The 23,880-nt window shown below is 38.6% G+C and overlaps 1 protein-coding gene across 15 annotated transcripts in view; it reads right to left on the reverse strand.

The window, feature by feature from the left end:
* LOC140483855 (contactin-4-like) overlaps positions 1–23,880 on the reverse strand; it is a 2,466,301-nt gene that overhangs the window by 818,884 nt on the left and 1,623,537 nt on the right. The gene's annotated exons all lie outside the window — the stretch shown is intronic.

Raw genomic sequence — 23,880 nt, forward strand, 5'->3', positions numbered from 1 at the left:
TAGATCTGTTTGAGATCTAACCCATTTAGCCCCTGTAATAAGGAAGGCTTTGCAGTGTCAGCAGGGCTGCTTTTGCTGTTGTCTTTTCCATTGCCTTGGTCAATACCAGGTGGTCTGTCTAGTTTTGTTGCTTTGTTGAAACTTCAGAGCAATTGATAAAACTGAATGGCTTGTTAGGCTATTTCTGAGAGCAGTTGAGAGTCAACCAGATTGCTGTGGGTCTGGAGTCACATACAGACTAGATCAAGCACCAGTTTCTTCATTTCCTTTACCCCCCACTTTACCCCAGTTCCAAGCTGCCAGCTCAGCACCATCCTCATGACCTGTCCTACCTGCCAATCTTCCTTCTCACTGATCCACTCCACCCTCCTCTCTGACCTATCACCTTCATCCCCCCCCCTCCATCCACCTATTGTACTCTTAGCTACTTTCTTCCCAGCCCACCCCCCTCCCATTTATCTCTCCATCCTGGAGGCTCCCTGCCTCATCCCTAATGAAGGGCTTTTGCCTGAAATTTCGGTTTTCCTGCTCCTCAATGTTGTCTGGCCTGCTGTGCTTTTCCAGCACCACTCTAGTCTAGAAGAATGACAGATTCCCTTCCCTAAAGAATATTCATGAGCCAGATGAGTTTTTCTGACAATTGACAATGGTTTCATGATCATCAGCACATTGGTTTGACTAGATCTATACTCACTCGTGTTTAAAAGAATGAGAGGGGATCTTTAAAACAAATAAAATTCTAACAGTCATAGGCAGACTGGATGCGAGGAGGATATCTCCCCTGCTTGAGGAGTTTAGAAACAGGGGTCACAGTTTCAGGTTATAGGGCAGCCCATTTAGGACCAATATTCCCTTTATTTCTTTTCATGGTACGTGGACTTCTCAGGTCAGTGCATGGCAGTGACTTTCGAAAACGAAAATCAATATGTCAGGACATCGATCAGCATGTACAAAACCTCAGAGTGACAACCCAGCTTAGAGGAAACATTACTCATAACGGAGATGAGGAAACATTTCCTCACACAGAGGATGTGGAATTCACTACCCCAGATGACTCCGGAGATTGGTGACTGAGAGTGTTCAAAAAATAAATTGATCATTGTTTTTTAGAGATCAATGCATCAGTAGGTATGGCGGAAGTGTATGAACATGGCACTAAGTTCGAGGACCAGCCATGATCATGTTGAATGGTGCAGCAGATTCTAAGGGCTGAATCGTCTACTGCTGCTTCTAGTTTCCAATGTTTCTATTACACTAGTCACTTGTAATGCAGTCATTTTCTTGAAGCAGTGTAACCCATTACTTTCACTGCTCTCTTCCCCCTTTTGATGCTTTTAAAAGCTTGTAAAATGTGTTTCTTATATTTCCAGTCACATACTTTATTTTTCTCTCTTTACTTTTAAAAACAAAACCTTGCTTCTTTTCAAGTTGAAGCTGACAGTCCTCAACCTTGCTCTTCTTCATCACAATACTATAAAGCACTACTTGTGGATTAATGGTTAATACTCCTTAAACTATATGATTTGCTCTGTTGAAGTTTTAATCCTATACAGGTTTTATTTCTCATTGGATTGCAAATTGGTTAAGAATTTTGAAATATTTATTTAAAATCATCATTGTTCATTGTCTTTTCTTTTCTCTTAACCTAATTCACCCAACCCTCATGTCCTATCTAGGTAACACACAAACTGTCCAAATTGTTGCAAAGACTGTCCGTCTGTAATAATTTGAATCTTTTCAATACAGCTCAAGCATCGCAACATGATTTTGAAAAGGGCAAATCACTCCCTTCATTGCCTAATCTGTCTGCCTACATTTGACAAAGTTTTGAACCTGAACCAGGTTATTAAAACATAATTTATTTTAAACCACTGCAAGGAACAAGGTTACCAGGATTAATAAACCTCTTTTGACTTGGCCATCAATCATTAGGTTTAGGTTTGTCATTATTTCCATGCTTATAATAAAAACGTAAACATGCATATCTTTTATACAACAATTTAGTTGGTGGAGCTCTGTCATTAACACAAGGAATGGAAGCATAAGAAACATATTTAAATATAAAAGTCTCCCTTAATAGTATTCATTAATTTTATTTTGTAAACAAATCTTTGAAAAGATTAATTTGTATCAATTTCTGACTTGTCAAGGATAATAAATTCTTCTTTGGCCAAAATAGGTCACAAAGAATCATTTACTGCATTGTTAATACATTCTGTTAAATTATTCATCACTTGAATTGAAATTGCCAAATGATTACTTGACAGCAGTAAACAAGATGAAAAGTTGCCTTGCATCACAAGGAGTATTATCCAAGGCTAAATATGTTGATTGTTAATGAGCATTGCTTTTTTAAAATTTGAAATGATTACCTTCTTTGCAGCATTAAATAAATCTGAGCAGTTCCAGTGGTATGTTTCTTGGTTTAGCATGACAGGCTTTTCGTTTAATTTACAGAAATGTAATTAATACTTCAGTAAAATGTTTCAAAATCAATATTTTATTTTTTTCAATCTTACAAACATGCTAGATATTCCAATGACCAAACCTGCCAATGCAAACCATTTGTTTTTCTGAACTTCAAAAATACCTTTGTTGGATATGCAATAATTTGAAATAATTGGTGTACGTTTACAATGACAGCAGATGCTTGCAGGAGATGCTGAAATTAATTTTTGGTGTGATGGATGTGTTTCCCAAAATAAGAATAAATATGGTTAACCTGTTTCAAAAACAGATTGATAAATGTTTTGGTTTAATATAGATAAAACAGAGAAAATGTTCCAATCAATTAGTTCACCTTACTCATCCCCCGACAAATTTATTTCACAGCATAGAAAACAAGCAATGCCTTCCAGATGCATTATAACTCAATGAATAAGCTACTGAGTCAACATTTCATCAACTGTCTTCATGTAATTCTAAACAGCTTCAAATGCACAAAGTTTGAAATCTTGCCAAAATCACACTTCAAATATCAGCAGATCTCTTATTCTACAGATTCATGGCAAGCTAGAGATTTATACTTGAGTATAAAGGATGTAATAAGGAGGCAGAAGAGATGAAAGTAGAATTGGTATGGTTGGAGTGAGCATTTAAAGGAGGAGAACATGCTTATGAGAGTAATTTATAGACATCCAACAGTAGCTATACTATTAAACAGAATTTCAATCAAGAAATAAGATGAACTGAGATATACAATACAATAGACATGTTGGAGACTTTAAATCTTCTCAATGAATAGATAACTCAAATTGCCAAATATAGTTTGTTGGATCAGTTCATGGTAAATACAGTTGAGAGAGATTCCTAAAAAAAGTGCAATTAAACAAAGGTTTTTTAAAGTCTTAGAGTAACTCAGCAGATCTGGCATCATCTTCAGAGAGAAAAGAGAGTTAAGGTTGAATATAATGACTTGTCACTGGACTCAAACTGTGAACATGCTGCCAGACTTGTTGAGTTCCTTCAGAAATTTCTATTAGACTAGAAAGGATTGAGGTTAGTTATGAACAGGTGTTATCAATTCTAGAAGGAGTGAAAGTTGACAAGTCCCCTGGGCCAGATGGGATTTATCCAAGGATTCTCTGGGAAGCTCAGGAGGAGATAGCAGAACCTTTGGCTTTGATATTTGAGTCATCATTGTCTACAAGTTTGGTACCAGGGGACTGGAGGATTGCAAATGTTGCGCCTTTGTTCAAGAAGGGCAGGAGAGATGACCCAGGTAATTATAGACCAGTGAGCCTTACTTCTGTTTTAGGAAAGGTTTTGGAAAAGATTATAACAGATAAGATTTATAATCATCTAGCAAGCAACAACTTGATTTCAGATAGTCAACATGGTTTCGTCAAGGGCAGGTCATGTCTCACAAATCTCATTGAGTTTTTTGAGAAGGTGACCAAACATGTAGATGAAGGTAGGGCAGTTGACGTGGTACACATGGACTTCAGTAAAGCCTTTGATAAGGTTCTACATGGTAGGCTGTTGGAGAAAACGCAGAGGAATGGAATTGAGGGTGAATTAGCAGTTTGGATTAGAAACTGGCTTTCTGAAAGAAGGGAGCGAGTGGTGGTTGATGGAAAATATTCAGCCTGCAGTCTGGTTACTAGGAGAAAGTGAGAACTGCAGATGCTGGAGTCTGGTTACTAGTGGTGTGGCACAAGGATCTGTTTTGGGACCACTGCCGTTTGTCATTTTTAAAAATGACTTCGATGCAGGCATAGGTGGATGAATTAGAAAATTTGCAGATGACACTAAAGTTGGTGGAGTCGTGAACAGTTGGGAAGAATGTTACAGGTTGCAGGGCAACTTGGATAAACTGCAGAATTGGGCTGAGAGGTGGCAAATGGAGTTCAATGCAGCTAAATGTGATGTGATGAATTTTGGGAAGAATAACAGGAAGGCAGAGTACTGGGTTGATGAAAAGATTCTTGGTAGTGTGGATCTGCAGAGGGATCTTGGAGTCCATGTACATAGATCCCTGAAAGTTGCCACCCAGGTGGATAGTGCTGTTAAGAAGGCATACGGTGTGTTAGGTTTCATTCATAGAGGGATTGAGTTCCGGAGCCGCAACATCATGCTACAACTATACAAAACGCTGGTCTGGTCCCCATATTTTGCGAAGGATGTTGAAGCATTGGAAAAGGTGCAGAGGAGATTTACCAGGATGTTGCCTGGTATGGGGGGGGAAGGTCTTATGAGGAAAGGCTGAGAGACTTGAACCTGTTCTCATTGGCAAGTAGAAGGCTAAGAGGGGATTTGATAGAGATGTACAAGATGATTAGAGGATTAGATAGGGTAGACAGTGAAAGTCTTTTTCCTAGGATGATGACGTCAGCGTGTATGAGGAGGCATAAGTACAAATTGAGGGGTGACAGATTTAAGACAGATGTCAGAGGCAGGTTCTTTACACAGACTGTGGTAAGGGTGTGGAATGCCCTACCTGCTAATGTAGTCAACTCAGCCACATTAGGGAGATTTAAACAATCCTTAGATAAGCACATGAGTGATTTGGGGATAGTGTCAGGGGACGAGCTGAGAATAGTTCACAGGTTGGCACAACATCGAGGGCTGAAGGACCTGTTCTGCGCTGTATTGTTCTATGTTCTACCTCTGTTTTTGTTCAGATCTCCAGTATCTGCAGTTTTTTCTAATTTTGTTGAAAATCTTGTTTTACATAATGAGGCCAGATTAATTAATAATCTCCTGGAATGGATTCTGTGGTTAAAAAAATCATCATGCACTGAGTTTCACAATGAGTTTGAAAGTTACAAGTCCAAAACTAGAGTGTCAAACTTCAACATAACGAATTGTATTGGTATGAGATATGAGCTGACAAAGCTAGGTTGGAGAGAATGCATATCAGTATATGAACATTTAGTTAAAATATTTTGTCAATTTTAACAAATATATAATCTATAAACTAAAGATATTAGCATTGGTCCACAAACTGAGTTTTACAGTATTGCCAAGAAGAATCATAAGCCTGAAGTCTGGCAGTTTGATCGATGAATGAAAAATGATTGAACAAAATGTTAAAGGAAGAGAGAATGGAGTAAGCTACTACAATGATAAAAAACAGCCTGAATGTCTTTATGTTTGATACTCTTGTTTTAGACGAGTACGTCTAACTTTCAAGCCCATTGTGAAATTCTTTGATTTTTCACCACAGGGTCTTTTCACAAGAGATTATTAATTAATCTTGTCTCATTTTACAAAACAAGATCTCAACAAAAATAAAAACAATTGAAAAGAAAAAATGTCATGTCACACTTTACCACAAGAGGGTTTGTGTATAGTTTTGGTGTCAAAAACATGACTCAGAGGGAATGCAATGAAAGTGCATTACATTGATTCCTGAGATGAGAGCATTTCCTTGAAGGGTAACCAAGTAGAATGATGTATGAGCTTGTAGAAGTGTCAAAAAAAGGAAGAGAACAGTGAAAGGATGTGTAGATCCCTTCGGGACAGAGTGATATGGTGGTACAATAGCTCAGTGGTTAGCAATGTTGCCTCTCAACGCCAAGGACCGAAGTTTAATTCCAGCCTTCAGTAACTGTCTGTGTGGGTGTGGATTAGGTTAGGTGGATTGGCCACACTAAATCATACCCTAGTGTCCAGAGCTGTGCAGCCTAGATGGATTAGCTTTGGTAAGTGTGCCTTTATGGGAATAGGGTGGGTCTTGGTGGGAAGGTCTTTAGAGAGTCAGTGCAGACCTGAAGGGCTGAAAGATCTCTAACAGCATTGTTGGGATTCTATAATTCTAGAGGACATGATCTTACAAAGTAAGGAAGTAGGAGAGACATTAAACAAATATTTTGTGTCTGGCTTTCATACAGAAGACACAAATGAAGACCAGAAAGAGGGGCATAACAAAGGTCAAATGAGACTGCGGAACTTAAAACAAGAATAAAAGAAAGTACCAAGAGAAATTAAATAGAATAAAAGTTGTCAAATCCCAGAAACTCAGTCTCCTAGACAAGACGTGGCTACAGACATTATTGGATGAAGTTCTAAAATCCTCTGTATTTTGGAACAGTTACAGTGGATTGGAAGGTTGCAAATAAAACAGATTTTCACAAATGAAGGTGGGAGAAAACAGCTAACTGTAGGTCATTTAACCTGACCTCAATCACCAGGAAAGTATTGTGATCTTTTATTAAGGATATGGTTTTACGACACTGACAAAGTCTTAGCATGACTAGACAGAATGAATGTGCTGTGAAAGAGAAGTCATGTTTGACTAATCTATTAGAGCTTTTAAGGATGTAACAGTGGAAGTAACAATATTGAATTTTCAAAAAATATTCACTAATATGCCACACACAATGTTTTTGCATGAGATAAGGACTCAGGGATTGTATGCTGTATATTAACATTGATTGAGAATTGGTTGAAGGCCAGGAAACATACAAAAAAACAAGCAGTTCAAGTTGATAAGCTTTTACTGAGAGGGGTACTACAAGAATCATTGTTAAAGCCTCAACTACTTGCAACATATAATGATGATTTCGACGGAGGCATAGGTTTGGTGATATTACAAAACAAAGTGGGAATGCAAGCTGTGAGGAGGACATAAAGGGATGTGAAATGTTCAAGTGTGTGAAAAAAAATGGTGGCAGGCGGAATAGTATAATGTGGCTAAATGTAAGGTTAATCACTTTGACACTGAGCATAGAAAAAAAGAATTTGCTTTAATAAATCTATTAAAATGATAGGTAACTTTGTGTTTATTCTTTGTACAAGTACACAAAACAATTGGAAAGGAAAGTGTCATGTCACTCCTTACCACAAGAGGATTAGAGTAAGTTTTGGTGTCGATTCCAAGGAAGTAAATCATTGCCTCAGAGGGAGTGCAATGAAAGTTCATGAAATTGATTCCTGAAGTGAGAACATTTCCTTAGAGGGTAACGGAGCAGAATGTATTATGTTCTCTGCATGTAGAGCAATGTGTTTGATTTCCTACTGCGTGTTTCATGAGTCAGTACACTGGATGCACACCCTGAAAATGGCAGTGTTGCTTCTATCGCACAATCATTGAAGATCATTCAAAACACAATCATGCTGAAGGTTCCTAGTGGTACTCTCATTATTGTGTGTCTGCAGTCTCAGTGCAGTGAGAAGTTATTGATTTCACATCCTTCTGCCACCAAATCTGACTCATATAGGTTAACAATTTATTACTTATTTTGGAAGTGTTTCAATGATCTGTGCTTTAATTTCACTGCTTTAAAATATCATGGAATAATCCAATCATGCAACACAGCAGGCCATTTGTTGCACCTTGGTCATTCTCTGAAAAGGTTAATTAATACTGGAAAATCAATGTCCTGCAATGGTAGTCAGATGATTGGTAGGGATGGTTCAAGGGACAGGGTAGGGGAGGTGGGGAAATGGGAGGTAATTTCCAGGGGACTAAGCAGTTGGTTGGGTTTGATTAGCTCAGGGTGAAGATAGCCATGTCAGGTTCTATAAATTGTCAGGTACTCAAAGGTAGCCAGGCAGTTGTGTTAGACTAGAGTGTTTACAGGTGGAGGTATTTTTGGTTCAAGGGGTCAGTATGGAGAAACTCAACTCTCAGACCCAGGTTTTAAACTGGGTCACATTTTCTGACCCAACTAAATCATCAGTATCCAGCCCAAACCTCTGATCTAACCTCAGAGTCAAATCATTCATGCAGGATTGCAGACAATAGGAAATCAGCTCAGCAGAAGCTTGAATTGCCAATTCAATTGTCACATATGCGTCAGGACCTCTGTAGACCCTTTGAGGAAAGTAAGTTGAGTCAATTTCTATTGTTTTTGGATAAAATATTTTAAATCTATATTTCCTGGTCACCAAAACTCCCTCGCAATTCACCAGAGCAACACCATCAACATTCCTAACATACCTGATTAATTCCATTAACTTTCTACTTTATGATTTTTGCTCTAGTTTTTGGTTTTCCCCAAGGAGGCTAAAAAAAACTTCCTCTTGCTATGAATCTGGTAGATCTTCTGTGCATCATCTTTAACGCTTTGCTGTCCTTCTAAAATGTAGTGATCAAATCCAGAATTGGTCACAATACAGCATTGAAGATCTAACCACTGATCATTTAGCATCACTTCCTATCTTTATTAGCTAAAGCCTTTATTTGTAATTTGTCACTTACCAAGATCCAACTATCACTTGAACTTCAAACTAATGGCAATCTTACAATTATAACGTGCTTTAGTCAAGAGAGTCATGTAAGTTTGTAGATGTATGTGCTCTGGTTAGTTTAATGAATATCTATTGTATTCCCTAGATTGACACAGCAACATTATTGTTCCCTGAACCAGACAGCAGTTCAATTATGTTCAGTGAAGGAGCGCAAACCTTGATAAAAAGAATCTTTGATAACATAGGCTTCATGGGACCCCAAGAGCTTTGTAATAACATAACCTGAATATATGAACCTGGAGTTCGACTCTTCATTAATTCAACTATTGCAGTTTCATTTATTATCTTCTAAAACTTTACTTGAATGAACTTGAATTATTGAACAACAACCTGGTATTGTGTGATTTTGAACTTGAATTAGTCATTGCAACATATCCTCCACATACCGGTGCAAACACTGGCAGATTTAATTAAAATTTTAGAACATTGCTAAAGACACAATATAATTATCATTGACAAGCACAGATATGTTACAGCATCCAAGAATAAATAATTTATATTTGGCATTCAGTACAAAAGAAAATAAATCAGTGTTCAAAATGTTAGCCTTATTTTTTGTGCCTAAATAAAACTTTCTTTTGAAGAGAAAAATACATCTAAGTTGCAAAGAACATTTACCACATTAGCATAAAGGATTTAATCAAGCTAATTTGACCAGATTTAGCTTTATGCTTGTGAGTTCTGCTGAATATCCTTTTAAACAGAATCACCACAGGAGTACAATTAAAGCAGTGTGAACAGAGATGCAATTTAAACCCAAATTCAACATCTTCTGGGCACCTTAAATCACTTCAATAATTACTTTGATTAAGTCTTAAACTAATTTCAAATAACAAAATTATTAATTTCCACATTATACGCTATGTACATTTAAATTTAACATGTTATTTAAATATTGTAATTATTATCTGTGAATTCTACAGCTACATCAATTAAAGCAATACAACTGAAAGTTCACCGGATCAAGGAGGAAGATATAAACTGCACAATGAATTTGTTAAATAAAATGTCTTCGTATTAAAGGTAAATGATTCTAATTAAGTATTGCAATCAATGGAACTCCTTTGGGATTGATTCTGAAAGCTTATCTGTTCATCATGCATATTTCTGACCTTGAGGATATTAAAAGTCAAAGATCTAAGTTTGAGAATGATACTAAATTATTCAGGGATATTATTTTATTGAAAGATAAATCAATTTTAAAAATTGCATAAACTTAATAACTAGAAATACAAGGAAAATAACACCCTGGAGGTTAATACAGTCAATACAAACTGATAATGTAAAAAAAAAGACCATTTGGCCCCTAAAGTACATTCATGCCCATTAACGCATTATTTGATTTTTATTAACCATTATAAAATGTCATGTTACATGACTGAATTTGGAAAACCTGACTATTTCCATCACTTGACAGATTTAATACTGCCATTCTTGAGCTTATTTGCATATGCTTCCAGATGCATGTGAATGCAGATGTCTTCATTCAAAAGTCAACTAGTCAAGTTCAGTATAGAACCATTGTATTAATTATAAAACACAATTATCACCTGATAGATGAATAATAAACAGCAAGTGGTCATTGTGGGCATGGCTCACTGCACTTCTCAAAAAAAGATGTCCATTTCTTATTGCTGTCTTCAATCTATTGTTTGACCTGTTTTTAATCTATCAATCTACATTACTCATTAATTCCATGATCCGTGGTATTAGTTAAAAGCCTCAGATGCAAAATTTTAATCAGAACTCATTTCCCTTAGCTCCACGAACAATTCCAAGAGATTCTTGAAGCATGACCTAATGCTATTAAAACCATGACCTGTCACTGCTGAAATCAAATTCCCCTATAGCTTCTGTACCCTTTCACTGAATGATGACAGCATGCTGTCAAGGCTTTTAAGTCTCTTTACTGACTGGTCCTTAATTCCTTGCTCCATGCTTTACTTACATTTTGAAAATTGGCATGACCTCTGAAACATTCCCCATGTTTGTACAGCCCATGAGAAGATTAACAGGATATTTTTCTTGTTCCCTACAGATTAGATTAAACAGAATTAGATTTCTGTATCCAGTCATGTGGCTTGGAAACCTGTAGACATTTAATGGTTTGACTGTATTCATAATGCATGCACTGCTGACCTTTACACATGTGATGACTTTCAGAACCCAATACGAATGATTTAAAATACGTCTACACTTTATGATCACTGGCATTTTCACCTCACTTATTCTGGAAAGGATCCATGTGCTCTTAAATATTTCTATTTAGTACAGTGTATATAACACTATTAACTGTTTGAATTTTTACTTTCCCCAATTCATTCCGATATTTGTTCTCAATATGAATAATTTACTTTAAGAAGGTCTCATAACTTTTTGATTCTATTAAACGAATAGCTCAGAGTCAATTAAATACAAATTGCTCCTGTGCAATCAGGAGTAGAAAAGATAGAAAGATTCTTTAAACTTCCGTCGTTCTTGTGTTCTTATTTAATCACTGTGGTTTGAAGAGCTCAGTAAATGTGTTGTTTGCAACAAAGCTAAATTATGAAGCATCATCACAATTGCTCAAGGCAATGGAACACATAGTTACATAAATTCACCAGGCTGTGTCACACAAGAGAAATGATATTTATAACTTATTTAGTTCTCAAGACACCACAGTTGGGATTGTTGCTTTTAGTTTTAGTGATTATTACTGACAAAAAACAGGCACCTAAACGGATTCAATACAGAGCAGGCAAGAATATTCTAGACTAAACTGAGTTAAAAAGAAAGGTCAAGTGAACTAAGGCTGGTCATAATTAAAATTAATTTTCTCCACCTTCAAACGATAGCATATGAAATAATACAAATGTTTCTGAACGTATCTATACATTGTTGTAACAACCGCACATACTGCTCACCTTCTGTGTAAACAACTGATTCCTTTGCCTAACAAGGTTTAAAGGAGTATAAAATCTATAATTGCTCTGTCCAATCTTCACTCTGCACTGTCATGGTCCGATATCACAAATCTTACAGAACTCAAGCCACAGTTATAAACATGCTACGACAAATTTTTGAGAAGTTGTACATGACAAATTCATTTTGATTTGTTAAAGAATTAATAAGTAAAAAAATACATAATGTTTCATTGTTCAGAATTGATTCCAGATTATAGCACTGGATGAAAGAATGCACTAAGAAGACAGCCTAAGATGGACTGAGGTTTGTCAGGGTTTCAAAAAAAATTATAAAGTATTGGAAAAAATCAGCAAATTGGACAACAGTTGTGGAGCGAGAAAAAAAGGTCATGATTTTCCAATCGCTAGACAGTCATTTCTGCAGCATCGTTTGGAGCTGTGCTTTGGGACCTTGTGGTAGCAGACTCGGAACTGGTTCAGAAATTGAACATTCCAATGGGCAGTTCCCTTTCACCTGAAACCCTTGGAAAATATCCACTTAAATTGAAGAAATTGAAGCATTCCACTGCAGTTAAGTAAATAGTTACAGCAAGACAATTAATGACCACAGAAAAAAACTTATAAGGGCCTGAACAATGTATGCTTTGGTGACATTTGCCAGAATCCTGAGAGAAGTTTGGCTCAGAGTTAGAAATTGCAGTGAGTTAAGAGGGGATTATTACTTGTTAATCATCTTATAAGAGGCACAATTCATCTCATTAATTTTCTGCTTCCGATCTTGTCAAACGAATGGGACGGTGAGAATTTTCAACATGGAAGTCAGAGTGGGTACCTGGTGAATTCTGCTTGTCACCGAATGCAAGGAAACTCCAGGTTACTCAGCAACAAACAGCACCTCTGGGCATGATCCATTGGCAACAGCTGTACATAGTCCCAATCTACTGCTATTGACATCAGCATTTCCCACCCCTCAGAATCTTCACGGCTCGTCTCTGAATCACTTGTTGGGAGATTTAGGAAGCTCAGACCTACACAGGCGCTTGTACACAGAACAGGAGCAGTGAAAGGCTGCAGCAGGGTGACTGTGCACATGAATAGGCACAAAGCCAAAAGATTGGCCAAGGCTGCATCCGAGGCCTGCTCACTGGTTTCCTTGGTGCTGGCTCACTTAGTGCCAAACTGCATCCTCACAATATCCAGGCTTTCCCTCATCTTGCCACGCCACGCCTATTATTGTATTAGCACTTCAGCCAGAGCCGAAAGACAAGTGATTAGAGATCTGCTGTGGAACTGAGGGTAGGGTACATCTTGCACAATGGCACAGCAAGACATCAATCTGACACCTACATGTGCCAGCTACTTGCACAGCTAACATAGAGCACGTTTATTAATCCAAACAGCCAAGTCAGAGAGTGGCAGTAGGCTATTCCTTAGTCAAATCAAGGGTGGCAGTGGGGGGGGGGGGGGGGGGGGGGGGGGGAGTGGGGGTGGGGAGGGGAAGCTTGCTGTTGGTCAGGGATACCAGTTCTATCCATGACAGGCACAATCCACACAAACTCCAGGTGCTTGGCCATTGTTATCATTCCAGTCAGGCCAGTCATTGTCAGGGGGTATGCCAACTATAGGCTGGGCAGTGGGCAATGATCGGTTTGTAGAGTAGTAGTCAAAGTATTGTCACTTGGAGAACTGCAAACAATGTGGTTAGGGGTCTGTTCAGCGATGTCAAGCAGCAAAATTGTAAATACAATCATGGTGTCCATGTGCTAATTGTTGAGGAGGGTGCAAGGGATGGTAGTCCGGGGATCACTGCCAAAGAGGGGTGGGAGAGTTGAGGTTGGTGGGATGAAGCTTAGGCACATGTAGAGGTGAGAATAGGGATAGTAGTGGGTGGTGGTGAGCTTAAGGTGTATACCAGTAGATTGAACAACTCCAACAGGCTATGTTATAGAGGGCGAGTGGAAATGACCACTATGCTGACCTCTCCAGGGAATACAGGGATAAGGATGAACTTTATTAAATGCAATGCCAGGGCTCAGGGAGCAAAGAGCTGATGGGCTTGGTGCTGACAATGTCCACCATGAGCTACGTTCTCTGCCATCAGTTACACTTCTCTCAATGCAAAATGCAACTGGAAAATAGCAGGACAATGCCCAAGCTCGGCAGACTCAGCGTCAGCTTGATGGGCACCTGTGCGGAATCCACATCTGTTAGACATTTGAGGAGTAAATCCAGGAAGCATGCATTTGCAAAGTTGGAGACATTCTAAATGCATGCTTAAGATACTAAACTGCTCAATTGCCATGGAAACCCACTAAGGGTTTTTGAAGTATACATGGAAGGGTTTATCTTTTTTTGCCAATGGACCAGACCACTACTGTGGATGTTAAATTCAGCCCATCATGTGGGACTTTTGATTCTGCTTTCAAAAGATGCTATTTGTCCCTGAATTATTGAATCTTTTATGGCTACCACATTACAATTTCCCTTACTACACAAGCTATCACAAAATTTAATGCAAATAATTCCATGGTGAAGCTCAGTACTGTTGAGTGCAAGGAGACTACAGCAAAAACATATTTGTTTACTTTACACACATGCATTTTACTAAATAATCCAGTTTTTATTTACATATTAGAATTACAGCCAAAATGCCCACAAGTAATTTCACCCTTATAACCTGCAACAATTTCACATTTTATAAAGCGAAATAGAGTCAGTTCAGAGAATATTCACAAGTGATAGCTGAAGGATTAGATCAGGCACGTTTCAAACAAAGTTTTTCACATTTGGAATTCACACTAACCGAGGGATGCAAGATTACAGTCTACCTTCCTCTGAATTGGCCAAAACACAAAATGATTTAGTTTTCTCCTAATTTAGTTTGCAGTGGAAATATAGAATCTGCTAAACAAATCGACCTAAATACACTTTAGTAAAGAAAATAAACATCTCTGTGTAAGATAAGGGCATATCTTATCAAAACAGACAAACATGTCTTCAAATTGCAGTTAAGAAATGCTTTTTGCCATTTTTCACAAAAATCAACTTCTCTACAATAAAATTGGAAGCAATTAACTGGTGAAATATGCTGTAATGTTTTTACGTCCACCACCGGAAAATAAAACTGGACAAGAAAAATGTACAATGTCTTGAACGCCCAGCACATTTTTAGTTAAAAATCACACAACACCAGGTTATAGTCCAGCAGGCTTATTTGGACTATAACCTGGTGTTGTGTGATTTTAACTTCATACACCCCAGTCCAACACCGGCGTCTCCAAATTACATTTTTAGAGCAGAGAAATCAAACTTTGCACAATTTTCCATAAAACCAATCCCTCAAAGGTTGACTTGAAACTATTTCTTGGGATTTTTCACAATCCAAGAAAATTATTTATATCCACTTACGCTTCCATTGTCCTGGAACTATTTCTGACTTCTTTGGAAGTAACCTTTTCTTTGAAAACAGATGTAATACTCTTCAGTCAGAGCTAAACACAGTTTTTCCATAAGTGTTTTTGTTCCACAATATTGACAGTTATTCTTAATATCACTTACTTTGCTTACACTTCATCTGGCTTATCAAACATCTGTTCAATGTTTTCATATTATGAAGTTCATAGGTTCTTCTCCTCTCAGAATGGTCTGTGATTCTCCTTGGTTTCTACTCCTGACATAACCTGAATAGCTTTTCCCAAAGTTAAAAATCACACAACACCACATGTTTAATTGGAAGCAGTAGCTTTGGGAGTGCTGCTCCTAGATCGGCTTGTGCTTCCAATTAAACCTGTTGGACTCTAACCTAGTGTTGTGTGATTTTTAACTTTGTACACCCCAGTCCAACACCGGCATCTCCAAAGCATGATCCCCAAAGTTAGATCTTCTTTAGGTTGTAATAGATCTGATAAAGACTGACCAAACATTTCTGTAGCAATACTGTCTTCTATGAATTCTGATTGCAAGGCTCCATATTCCTCAGCTTCAACTAATCTGTTGAGATCATTAGTCAATTTTTCTAAGAATTCCCCTGTATGAGGGACTCTTGTTAAATTTTGCCCAAGAATTTCTTCTTGCTCTTAAGCTAAAGCAGTTGTCAGAAGCCAGTATAATGTCATCAAAAATGTTTTCTTCTCTTTTTGGATTAGATTAGATTCCCTACAGTGTGGAAACAGGCCTTCGGCCCAACAAGTCCACACTGACCCTCCAAAGAGTAACCCACCTAGACCCATTTCCCTCTGACTAATGCACCTAACACTACGGGCAATTTAGAATGGCCAATTCACCTGACCTGCACATCGTTGGACCGTGGGAGGAAACTGGAGCACCCAGAGGAAACCCACGCCGACATGGACAGAATGTGCAAACACCACACAGACAGTCACCCAAGGCTGGAATTGAACCTAGGTCCCTGGCGCTGTGAGGCAGCAGTGCTAACCACTGAGCCACCGTGCCACCCTATCAGCAGCTGAGGGCATCAAACTGACCCGGACGGCTGAGATCCACTTTATTTGCCTCTTGAGCTGTGGTAAAGTGATGGCACATGCTCCCGTTCCTATCCATCCCATGACCCACCAGGAATCTCTCCCACTCTCAGCAGTTGCCACTAATATCATCAGCTGTAAGATCAATGTGAAGTTGTTGATTAACTTGTTTTACTTCTGATTTGCTATTCAGTTTTAAAACATTTCTGTTTCTTGAAAACTGTTTCACCGCCAAAGTCAAAAGTTGTGTTCTGTTAGAACTGTCCGTGTTCTGGAACCTGCAAGGATGTGCTGTGTCTTTTTCCATTTCCTATTCGTGTGCAAACATCGCGGTCTTGTTCAAGTAAGGTTGGAAGGAGCCTCTCAGCAATTTCAGACCAGTTAATTTAAGTTGTGTGGTGCGCAAATACTTTTCATTAACTCGCGATGCTCTTAAAGTGGTAATTCAATTGTTTGCAAAGATTTTTTTGCTTATTATTCTTCAGGTTTTTCTGGATTTTACACAACGAACGGTGCCTGTTATTGCCAACATGTGGAATAATCCAATGATGCACATTGCTGATATCATAATCTATTCTGACATGATAGCTGAGCTAACAAAATGTAGTTTAATGCATTGCAGCCGCTATACACAGGCTACATTAACTATAAGGCAGATTAAACAATTTCTGATAAGAGATCAAAAACACATGTTCACCTCTATCAGGAGACCAGGTCAGAAAACAATTGATTCTTCACATAGCTATGTGACATCAGCAGTCTAGGTGGAGCTCTGTATAACTCAAATATTAACTCTTTCAGAACCATGACCTTATTCAACAGCAATCCATGTCCATTAACTGCGAAAACATTTATAACTCACAGATATGTTCTCATTTTCAATTAATTACTTGTCTAGCCTGAATGTAATGACTCAGCTAAAATCATTCAGTTCTGTGACACCTTGTCTAGATCGCCAATTCTTGACAGCTGACTCCAGACTCTGTTTTGACAGAATGTTTGATTTGGGCAATATCATAACCCACACAATCACATCCTGCCCTACCTCATGTGCCACTATGCCTAATTTCCAACACAAATCACCAAGCACCAATGATAAGCTGGAAATATTCAATTTATTTACTCTGTGACCTGGGATGTAAACCCAACTGTATATGCCTTAAATGTATCAGCTGAATGTCTTAGTACAACATTGCATATGCTCTGAAACATCAAGGAATCAATACCCTGCCAACAAGCACTGTTAATAGCATTGTGGCTCAGTGGTTAGCACTGCTGCCTCATAGAATTAGGGACCCAGTTTCAATTCCACCCTCGGATGATTGGGTGGAGTTTGTACATGCTGCCCCTATCCGTATGGGTTTTCTTCCACAGTCCAAAGATGTGCAGGTTAAGCGGATTGGCCATGGGAAATGCAGGGCTACAGTGACAGGGTAAGTGATTTGGTCTGGGTGGAATGCTCTTCAGAGGGTCAGTGTGGACCTTGGTCAGCTTCCACACTGCAGGAATTCTATGAATGAAAATTAACCTGCAGGATCATGTTGCTTTCACTTAATTGTACAGTTAAGTCCTCTCAACTCCTAAGTCCTCTCAACTGAGAAAAACGGAAAATAAAAGTGCACCTTATCAATTTTAAAATTCAGGCAAATAATAGGGAGTTCAAGCAGACTGAAACTGTAACCACATCACTTTTTTTGTCCCACAGATTTTTGTTAAGTCTGCCGAATATCCAACCCTCAATGCATAAAATATATTATGATAAATTTCATTGTGCCTATGTGGAAGCACAACATTTGAAATCGTGAATTGCACGTTTTAATGTTAATTCTTTAACTTGAGTTCCCTTTGAGCAATCAATTCTGGGTGATACAGCAGATTTCAGAACTGACCATTTTCAATTTATAGTTACGTCTTGTGGCTGCAGAAACTGACCTGCACAAACTCCAAAAATTTATGTTGGGCCAGCTCCAGCAAGAAATGGTACATTTTCCCTGACATCATGCTGCAAATTGTAGTCTTTATTCATAGAAATAGAACCCAGTGTGGCCTCCCTTTAATGAATATCGTAACATTAAATTTAAGATCAACAAGCAAGACATTTTACGATAACTGGTCAATCTCCTGTGGTATCCGACATCAGGAATAGAGAGTAGGATTTAGGTTGTTAGAGAGTGGGAAAAGAAATTGGACTAGATTACAAAGGGGACTGTGAGGAGAACAGAGAAAAAAAATAGGTTTGAACGAAATACAGGAATGTAAAAGAAAGTTCAAGTCTGGTGAAAGGAGGAAGAGAATGCATACAGTTGAACAAACTTGAAGTGAGAAGTTTGTTTTTATTTAGTTCATTGAAGACAAGCAGTGGTGGAAAGACCAACATTGGGTTGCTTTTGCAGAAAGCTGACTTCCTCAACCACTGCAGTCTCTATGGTATAGATATATTCACAATGCTATTTGGGAGGAGATTCCTGGATTTAGATTCCATGACAGTGAGGGATTGGCAATATAGTTCCAAGTCAGAAAGGGGCAACACCTTACTACGTGTGTGTTGACCTTGTCCTTCGAGAGGGGAGAGGCTGCAAGTTCAGAAGATGGGTTGATGGATGCCTGTTGGTTTGTTGCAGTGCACACATGTTGCCACAATGCACTAGTGGTGGATTTGGCAAACGTTTGAGGCAGTAGATAGGGTGCTGATCAAGTGGGCTTCTTTGCCTGTGTCCATGCAGTTGATGCCCTACTGAGTCAGTCTCACTAAAAGTAAACAGACTTTTTGGAAATACCATTGTAACATAATATTATAACCCAGAATGTTTCAAAATTCACAATGACTTTACTCATGATACTGGAGACTGGAGACGTTACAGCTGCTTAACTCAAGTCCAAGTATTAAGATTATTCCATCAAGTTTGCTGGAGCAGAAGCAACTCTTCCAAATTTCCAGGTTCTGATATGATTCACCCAAAAGGTCTCGAGATTTAAAGTAACATAATTGTTGCTGTGCTGTGAATGGATTAAGCAATCAATCATCAGAGTACCTCCCAAGGAATCGAGCAAATGGGGAATGGACAGGAAAGTGAATTTGCAGTGACATAATGATTGTGTCAAAAGACAGAGGAAATGCAAAGGACTTTCTGGTTGAGTTCTGCTCCTCTGTCTTATTCTATTAGGTACGAAATATCGCCAATACATAGCTTCTTCCACAGGATGTTCTGAAGTTCAAAATTGTTATTGATTAATGGAATAGATTATTCAGATAAACATTTCTTGCCTTTGCATTTCCACTATTTTTTAAAACATTGCTTGTAACCAGTAAATAACTATTCACTGTTGTTGTCCTTTAACTAACCATATGAAGTACCTGGATTGTTGACACTCATTGTTAAAAGTGGGTCACAAAGTACTCATCTTTGCTCAAATGAATTGGAGATGCCGGTGTTAGACTGGGGTGTACAAAGTTAAAAATCACACAACACCAGGATATAGTCCAACAGGTTTAATTGGAAGCACACTAGCTTTCGGAGCGACGCTCCTTCATCATACAATCCTGTGTGTTAGGATTGAGCCCTCCACTATCACCTGAAGGAGCGTCGCTCCGAAAGCTAGTGTATTTCCAATTAAACCTGTTGGACTATAACCTGGTTTTGTGTGATTTTTAACTTTGCTCAAATGAACTTCACCTTTGATGTTGCTTGTTTCAAATGCACAACAGTGACTGTTCCTTCCTCTGAACCAACCATAAAATCAGGCCAATGCTGTATATTTGCTGCTGACCTTTTACTCACAGTACTTTTAAAAGTAGACTTGCTTATTTTACTTTATTTTTGGCAGCAATTTAAGCCTGCAGAGGTTTCTGTAATTTCTCACCCAAACACCAGAGGGAGACATGCTAATGCATTATCTTGCCACAATCTATTTGACGTCCTGGTCAGAGGCCATTGCATATTACCAGTATTTTATGCAGTTTGGTGTTATTATTGTATGTGTAACATCATATTACATCCTGCAATGAATAGAGTAGTGTGATACTCAGAAGTTTACATGATGATGTAATGATGTCAGAGTCACATGATTCATGGAGAGCTGGCTTTGAGATATGCAAATGAGCCTGAAATGTGTCATTATTCAACAGTGACATCAGGGCCAGGTAGAAATCTGTTCAAACTGTGGAACAGGAGCTGCTTAGGATGCAAATGTCTGCTGCCAAGTCACTTTGTAAATAAAAATCTTGAGGTCTTGTCAAAGTTCACCTGAACAGGAAAAAAATCTCAAACTGAAACAATTAGATTGTATGTTTGAGAAGGAAGCAGAAGCTCGAACCTTGTATGAAGTCTCTGTGAGCACTTATGCAGATTAAGTTGTAAATAACATTTTTTCATGGAAATTCCCCTGGATTTGAATCACCTTTGTCTGGGAGTTTAAACAATCCTATCTGAGAAGTAGTGTGAAAAATAGTGGTGATCTCCTGTGGTTAGTTACACAATTGTCACTGCCTAATCTTCAACATTTATCTGAGTACGTACTTAGAAATCCTCGACAATCTGCACCTACATTCTTTATGTTGACTCAAATGGATTAATTTCCTTCATTGAGAAAATGTGCACATCAAATTGAGCAAATACCAATCCGACATTGACATTTATATATCTAAGTAGCTTTTGATAGTCACTTGCACACATGGCAATAGATTGTTGTGGATGTCGCACACCCACTGGACAATTAGAAGACAAACTAGGTGGGGAACAGTGCAGGTGGCAATTGGTTCCAGTTCCATGTGCTAGATACATGTATCCAACCTTTACTATCAAAGTGACTCAGTGTCAGAGAGTGGCTTCCTTCTGTGGATGATGTGAGGCAGATCTTTCAGTGAGCAAGTTGGGGAACAACTTGCTTTAAAAAACAACAAAAAGGATAGCTTTGGGTGACTTACAAGTAACAATAAATAACAAAGAAGGAGTAATTCCTGAAGGGAGACAACAAATTCATTTTCCATGATAACACTCAACACTAGTATCCCACAAAAATGCACACTTCGTCCCCTACTTTACTCCTTGTGCACTCACACTGTGGAGCCAAATTTCATACAAACGCCACCTACAGGTCTGCTGATGATACTACTATTGTAAGTCAGATATCAAACAATGATGAGTCAGAATACAGGAAAGATAGGGGGCTTGGTGTCATAGTGTAATGATAACAATCTTTCTCTCAATGTCAGCAAAACAAAAGTACCGATCATTGACTTCAGGAAGAAAGAAGGAGGACACACCCTGTCTGTATCAACGGAACTGAGGTGGACAGAATTGAGAGCGTCAAGTTCCTAGGAGTGACGATAACCAACAATCTGTCCAGGCCTTCCCACGTAGATATGACAGTCAGGAAAGCACAACACCGCTTCTTCCTGAGGAAGCTTAGGAAATTTGGCAAGTCTGTAAGGATCCTCACCTACTTTTACAGATGTGCCATAGAAGGCATTCTATCTGGTTACATAATGGCTTGGTACAGCAACAGTGCTCCCAGGACCATAAGAAACAATAGAATGTTGTGTACACAACCATCGAAAGCCAACCTCACGTCCACAGACTCCATCTACATTTCTTACTGTTGCCAAAAGGCTGCCAGTAATACTTTCGTCCAACCTCTTCTGTCCAACACAAGATTCAGAAGCTTAAACATACAAAGCAGCAGGTTCAAGAACAGCTTCTTCCCTGCTATTGTAAGACTGCTGAATGGACCTCTCTCTTAACTTCAAATTTAATGTTGATCTCACCTTTGTGTCCATCCTGTGCAGCTGTAACATAGTATGCTTTAGGCTGTCTAAACACCCAATGATCTGTACTTTCTTGTGTGCTATGATCTGCCTCAGAGTCAGGATTAGAGTGGTGCTGGAAAAGCACAGCAGGTCATTCAGCATCCAATGAGCAGGAAAATCAATGTTTCAGGCAAAAGCCCTTGATTTTCCTGCTCCTCGGATGCTGCCTGATCTGCTGTACTTTTCCAGCACCACTCTAATCTTGACTGTGATCTCCTGCATCTGCAGTCCTCTATGATCTGCTATGATCTGCCTGTCATGATTAGAGTGGTGCTGGAAAACACAGGTCAGGCAGCATCAGAGGAGCAGGAAAATCAATGTTTCAGGCATAAGCCCTTCATCAGGAATGAGGCCTCATTCCTGATGAAGGGTTTTTGCCCAAAACATCAATTTTCCTGCTCCTCAGATGTTCCCTGACCTGCTGTGTTTTCCAGCACCAGTCTAATCTTGACTCTAAACTCCAGCATCTGCATTACCCACTTTCCCCTATGATCTGCCTGTGCAAAACAAAACTTTTCACTGTATTGAGGTCCACGTGACAACAACACATCAAATCAAACCATGGTTATTTTGCTTCAAAGGTAAATTGTTTAATCATTGTTTGTTGTTGTTCGGATAAAGTACAAGCCCATAGCACAATATTGTCTGTCAGTTTACATTTTGTGACAGGGCTGGTGCGAAGTAGATACAGAATGAAATGCACAAAGCTTGTTGCTAGGTTTTGTCAGCAATTATAGAAATTATAGGTTATGTCCAAGGTTAGCACAGTCTTTCTGTCATTCTCAATCCATCCCCAGTATAACATTTGGAGCTTCTGACATTTTCCTTGTTTGCTTCTAACTTTACATGGAGTATTGGGTTTTTTTTCTGCCATTAGTTACTTGCAGGGTTTGTCAAATATCCTTTAACTCTATAAATCAAGAGACTTGGATGGTATTAAAAAGTAAATTATAGAAACACAATTTCAACACAAAAGTCAGAAATATTAGCTTTAAATATTACAATCAAAGGTTAAAAATTAACATGTTTATCATCAATGCAACTGACTGGACATTAAGCTTGTGACTATTCAGCAGGTCAATGCATAAGACTATTAATACATATTTATAAAGGAGGATCCCAGTTGCATTCCCATCCAGAGGGTGTTGGAAATCTGAAATGCAATGCCTAGAAGCAGTAGGAGAAACTGGAAAACTCTCAAATTTTAAAGTGGATGTGAATGAATACTTGAAAAGTACTTGAGAGTGGAATAAGTACACTCTTAGCTCAAAGTAAGGCAGAATAGGTAGATAGGTCAATGCAGACTGAATGGGCTGAAGGATCTCTTCAACAAGGTATCACTCCATAAATGCAAATTGTATTAAAGCTAAGTATATGGTTCTTCCAAAACATTAAAAATACCTTTCCCTCACCTGAACTGCTAATGATCTGAAGCTATGGTAATCACAAATAACAAGGTATCAAATAAAAAAAACATGAACTTATTACGAAGAGTTGTAATGAATATCAAAATTGTGCTTCCAGAATTTAGAGTTCAGAAATTGTTCTTTGTATTCTTCCACACTTTTGTGTCACAGAGTCAGAGGGTCATAAAGATGTACAGCATGGAAACAGACCCTTCGGTCCAACTCATCCATGCCAACCAGATATCCTAAATTAATCTAGTCCCATTTGCCAGCACTTGGCCCATATCCCTCTACATGTACCCATCCAGATGCCTTTTAAATCTTGTAATTGTACCAGCCTCCACCATTTCCTTTGGTAACTCATTCCATACTATCCTTTGCATAGAAAAAGGTCCCTTTTAAATTTTTGCCCTCTCAGCCTAACCTATTCCCTCTAGTTCTGGACTCTTCCAACTCAGGGAAAAGACCTTGTCCATTTACCCGATCCATTTCCCTCATCATTTTGTAAACCTCTAAGGTCACCCCTCAACCTCCGATGCTCCAGGAAAAACAGCCCCAGTCTATTCAGCCTCTCCTGATAGATC

The sequence above is a fragment of the Chiloscyllium punctatum genome, chromosome 12 (assembly GCF_047496795.1).
Source record: "Chiloscyllium punctatum isolate Juve2018m chromosome 12, sChiPun1.3, whole genome shotgun sequence".
Classification (NCBI taxonomy): Eukaryota; Metazoa; Chordata; class Chondrichthyes; order Orectolobiformes; family Hemiscylliidae; genus Chiloscyllium; species Chiloscyllium punctatum.